Source organism: Littorina saxatilis, linkage group LG1, assembly GCF_037325665.1.
Source record: "Littorina saxatilis isolate snail1 linkage group LG1, US_GU_Lsax_2.0, whole genome shotgun sequence".
Classification (NCBI taxonomy): domain Eukaryota; kingdom Metazoa; phylum Mollusca; class Gastropoda; order Littorinimorpha; family Littorinidae; genus Littorina; species Littorina saxatilis.
In genome coordinates this window covers 15,608,475-15,614,160 of record NC_090245.1, presented here as the reverse complement: position 1 = coordinate 15,614,160, position 5,686 = coordinate 15,608,475, and the positions used below count along the sequence as shown (strand labels likewise).

The 5,686-nt window shown below is 42.9% G+C and overlaps 1 protein-coding gene across 2 annotated transcripts in view; it reads right to left on the bottom strand.

Annotated features, from left to right (window-relative positions):
• LOC138962991 (lipopolysaccharide-binding protein-like) overlaps window positions 1-423 on the bottom strand; it is a 53,373-nt gene extending 52,950 nt beyond the window's left edge. For both annotated transcript variants that reach the window (XM_070334968.1, XM_070334980.1), the window contains exon 1: window positions 269-423. The gene's annotated coding sequence lies outside the window, so the exon portion shown is untranslated. The remainder of the gene's footprint in view (window positions 1-268) is intronic.
• Window positions 424-5,686: the final 5,263 nt, after the last annotated feature.

Sequence of the window (5,686 nt, the reverse complement as noted above, 5' to 3'; positions counted from 1 at the left end):
GTGATACGTTATAATTACCTGCAAAAGTGCACTGTGTTTATTGTACGTGTTCTTTAGTTTTTCAAGACCGTTACACAGTTTGTGTGTATGGTGTGTGTGTGTGTGTGTGTGTGTGTGTGTGTGTGTGTGTGTGCGTGTGTGTGTTTGTGTGTGTGTGTGTGTGTGTGTGTGTGTGTGTTTGTGTGTGTGTGTGTGTGTGTGTGTGTCTGTGTGTGTGTGTGTCTGTGTCTATCTGTCAACTTAGCCAGCTTCATACAAATGTACATACCTTCCCTTATGTCTGTCCAAAGATCCGCAGTGGTAAGAAGGATGTTCACTCCTGTCTAGTGTATCTTGGAGAACCAAAAACTGGCCCCTTTTATACGCATGCACACCAATTAGTCTCTCGTAAAGCGACGCATATCATTGCTAACAGAGAAATCTTTCACACTTGTATTGTGAGTAGACACCTCAGGAACGTACTTCAAGTTCCGGTCAATAGAAGTATCCTACACTCATTTATCTTTACTGCAAGTCGGGGAAGGTTGCCTAATATGGACCGGTGTAACACGAAATTTTTACTCCACGAAAAATTTACTCCGGAGTTTGTTTGTTCGTTCATGGGCTAAAATTCCCATGGCTTTTACGTGTATGACCGTTTTTACCCCGCCATTTAGGCAGCCATACGCCGCTTTCGGAGGAAGCATGCTGGGTATTTTCGTGTTTCTATAACCCACCGAACTCTGACATGGATTACAGGATCTCTTTCGTGCGCACTTGGTCTTATGCTTGCGTGTAGGCTACACACGGGGGTGTTCGGACACCGAGGAGAGTCTGCACACAAAGTTGACTCTGAGAAATAAATCTCTCGCCGAACGTGGGGACGAACTCACGCTGACAGCGGCCAACTGGATACAAATCCAGCGCGCTACCGACTGAGCTACATCCCCGCCCTACTCCGGAGTAAATATTTCGTACGAAATTCTTACTCCGAGTACACTTTTCGTACGAGAAAAGAACTCCCCAAGGCACGAAAAAATTACTCCCTCCACGAAATTTTTACTCCCCATTTGTTTTACTTCCAGTAAAAATCTCGTACGCAAAAATGGGATGCGGGCGAAGGGATAATGCCAATAAGTGATCTCGCGCACACGAATGTCGCGCTACCCTCCTTCCACCACCAAGACTAACAGGGGACAAGGGAGTAAAAATTTCGTACACCTGGTTAAATTGCTCGTGTTGGGGTGAAGTAATTTATTCGTTATTTATTCGTCAGGGGAGTAACATTTTTGTACGAAATGTTTACTCGGAACTCACCTGTCTTGAGGAGTAATTTTCTCGTGCAATGGGGGAGTGCTTTTTTCGTAAAGGGAGTAACGTTTTCGTACAAAATGTTTACTCCGGAGTAAAAAATCTCGTGGGAGTAATTTTCTCGTGTTACACCGGCTCCTAATATGGACCACCTCCTGTGCTGAAAAACTAATGGTACAAGAACACCCAAAACAATTTCATTCGCTGTATGGATATCTTGCACATGTCAAAACAGTTGCAGAAACACAAACGACAACCATTAGGCTTTTTCTCTTTTTCACACTTTTGGCAGTGTTCACTCTAAATTTGACGCTGAAAACGGATTAGTTTCTGTCCACAGCCAAAGCTGTTATCACACACAAATTGCTGTATATGTCAGCTAAGACTGTATTTTTTACATTTTAGCAGTGTTGACCCCGAGTTTCTACTGCAAACAAAAAATAAAAGCAACATCTCAAAGTATGTGTATGTCCCATAATATGGACCACCTTCCACAAATAGAAGAAAATAAAAACTTAAATTTGGTTATTAAGAAGCTTATTGAAAAATTTCAAAAAAGATAGCAAAAACTCTTCTTTTCGTGGAAGTTAATTGATATATTCCTTTATTTTCTCTCTGTTTTTGATAACTTTATTTAGTTTCCTGTTGTGCTTTAAATAACGTTCTCGTCAAACGAAACAGATAAATCTAAAGCATGTTTGAATATGTCTGACTTGCACACTAAGTTGTATAATGTTATTGTGAAGTATAGGGGTCGTTTTACAGTGATTCGTGAAGGCCTCTTCGCTGGTCCATTGTAGGCGCCCAGGCTCTTATAATATGGACCAGTTGTGAATGTTTCTGTGTTTAATTTTTGCTGAATGTCTATCAAAGCTTATTCGCTCTAATTAGGCCTAACGGTTAACGAAAGAGAGAAGGACTACCAAACACATAATGAAACTTCTTTGCAAGAAAACCAGCAAGTTATCAGCATAAAACAATAACTTGAGGGGTCCATATTAGGCAACCTTCCACTATTACTATAAGCAAGGATTCTGCGATCGACTGCGACCGAACAGGATGCATGTATACTTTTCTGTCACGTCCTGTTTCGTGTCAGTATTGTGGAGTTTTCCAAGCGTTAGGTCCGGTATTGGACTCACGTTCAGGATGAGAGGAAAAGGAAGAATGTGAAGGTCTAGTAACTGTAAACGAAGCAACAGCTAGCATCTCTTAAGCAACTTAATACTGGTTCAGCACCGGGTCTTGATGGCCTGTCTATAGAATTTCTTAAATGTTTTGTGTTGAAGTTGAAATTTGTTGTGCCTTTGCAGAGGGAAGTTTGACACATTCACAATCAGGATTTTATTGCGTGTATGAAGTGTAAGGCTTGCTTAATAATCAAAGCGCAATAATAACATGTTAGAGGGAGTTGAACAGACAAACAGATCATGGCTACTGGAACGAAGACAAATTTTAGGGGCGGATCCGGGGGGGGGGGGGGGGGGGGGGGGGGGGGGGTCCGGGGTTTCCGGACCCCCCCCCCCCCCCCTAAGAAAAAAAAAGGGAAAATAAAAAAGGAAATTAATAAATTGGTAAATAAAGAAAAACTTATGTCTCAGATTGCACCAGATTGCTCCATTCTTATCAAATATTCCGGGGGAGCATGCCCCCGGACCCCCCTTGGAGCCGGCCTTTGTCTGGTAAGTGGCGGTTTGAGAAAGTAGTAACTTGTTGGCTCAGGCATAGGTCCCTGGCTCAGGTTACACCGGATCGGTCAATTGTTCTTGTTTTTATCAAAATTTATCTTCTTGACTTTACTTTTTGGTAGGTGTATTAGGGGAAGTTTCTTGGCTCAGATTGCACCAGAATGCTCCATTTACCTTGTTTTTATTAAAAAAAAACAAAACAGTTGGGCAGGATGGGGGGCACGCTAAAAAGGATGTGATCCGCCCCTGGTATGACACGAGAATACAGCAGGAGGTGATTTGTGTTGATATAATAAATCACTAGGGACTGTTCATCCTTGATCTTTTCTGTCCCCAGACACTATGATGTTGATATTGCACATTTCACACCATTGGAAACATCATCAAAGGCATCAATCAAGAAGACAAACTGAGCGCATCCTTAATTTGTGCATGAGCGTAGATCCGGTTCTGTGCACACTATCATGTCAGTGTGAAACAATTAGATAGCGTATGATGATGTTTTTGATAAAGAGCCTACTAAATCACGGGATAAAACAACTGAACTGATATTGTATTTTTTGTGTTGTCGCTGTTGCTGCTATTTTTGTTTTACTGTCAACGTCAAAAGTTTATTCCTCCTCTTCCATTCTTTCACAAACAGAACAGACACACTCGTGGTACATCAGTAATATTTTTAATGAATTTTTTAAAATAAAATTGCACAGATTGTTTCTTGGGCCATGTCTGTGTGCATATGTGTGCATGTGCGCACAGTGTGTGTGTGTGTGTGTGTGTGTGTGTGTGTGTTTGTGTGTGTGAGCGTGAGAGAGAGAGAGAGAGAGAGAGAGAGAGAGAGAGAGAGAGAGAGAGACTGACTGACTATTAGGGTTTAACGTCCTCTTAGACCTGAACTGGTCTATATTGGGACAGGTATTGGTAAATTCAGAGATGAGATTCCCTAAAAGTGTTATGGGAGGAAATTATTTGGCGGGGGTCTGGGGGCCGCCGAAGGCCCCAGTGGGGTCCAGGGGCAACGCCCCTGGTGGGGGTTGCCCCCGTGAAGCTGAAGATTTTTTGACACTTTGACCATAAAACAGACTTGGAAATGAGTCTGAGCAGTAGAAACATACATTTTGTCAGTCATATGTCCAATGGAACCACAACAACTACTCTACCCCCCCCCCCCCCCCCCCCCATTTTTTCTCAACGGATTTAGACGATTCAGAAAAATGGTCCTGGGAACGAACTTTTGGGCGGAATTCCGCCAATTGGCGGAAGAATCTCATCCCTGGGTAATACGCTGAAGATATGGTGTGATACTTTGATTCGAACAAGCCGCTGTGGCTGTCTTCTTCGACACACCAGCATTGGGTTTGTCTCGTCAAAGTATCGAAATACGATCATGATAATCAGAGACGAGAGATGATGCATGCGTGTCTTCGTGTTTTCCAAGCCCTGAGACTTTCGCTGTGAACGTGGGATTTTTTTCGTGCGCATGTGTGCACACGGGGGTGTTCGGACACCGAAGAGAGTCTGCACAAAGTTGACTCCGAGAAATAAATCTCTCGCCGAACGTGGGGATCGAACCCACGCTGATAGCGACCAACTGGCTACAAAGCCAGCGCGCTACCAACTGAGCTACGTCCCCGCCCAGAGAGAGAGAGAGAGAGAGAGAGAGAGAGAGAGAGAGAGAGAGAGAGAGAGAGAGAGAGAGAGAGAGAGAGAGAGAGAGAGAGAAAGCGAGAGAGAGAAAGAGAGAGAGAGCAAGTGTACATGTGGTGTTGGTGTGCGTGCGATCGGGTGAGATTAAACGTTAGGATAACAGAGTTCTCCAGAGCTGAATTTTCCAACTCACGCCGAAAATGCAGACATTCAAAGGCAGAAACAGGTATAACGGCCACTGGTTATTATAATTATTATGATACAGTGATACAGACATCCCTGTGTTTTAAGACCTCCAAAACTCTCAGAAAATTACCGCCTAAAGAAATGAGGAGTCTCATGATGAACAGCTTCCTTCCTTCTGATTACATCGCTCAACGGCTATTGCCAGTTATCTCTCTGACCGGACGCAAAACTCCTACGCGAATCTATCAAAACAAGTTATCTCCCATATGTTGTTTGCGAGCCGTGTTCGCGAGACGAAAATAATTGCAGATTGGCCGACTTCGACAGTGATCTTCGTTCTGTTCTTCACAGTTATGATAAAGACATCGTTCTAAGGTCAAAACAAGTCGAAATTTTGGGACTGCTGCCGGAAGGAGACCGTAATATATGGTTGCATCACTACAGAAAAAATCGTCTGCTACAGCGAACGCCGAAACCAAACGGTTGATTATCACGTGACACTTTTGCCATATTTAGAGTTGTTTGCACAGTAAATACAGCCGCAAAAAAAAAGCTCCCTTGAAACTGTCTTACAAATCACTTCCTTTGTAATTTAAAAATGACACAACACCATGAAAAATCATTATCGACGATCGCGAATCTGGTTATATCAATAATACATTACAAAAAGCTCTAAATATGTAAACAACTCGGTTTCCTTGCCAGACAAGGAAACTCAAGGCATCCTGTCAGGGAGAGAATGAGCCGAACTCATTTTGACCTGAGGTCAGGATGCAGCTTGTTTATGGTAAGAAAACCTTTGAAAAAAAGTCTAAGTTTAGAGGCGGTCTGAAATAAGAGTCCTGAAGCACAGATTGTGTTGTACATGTACATGTAGT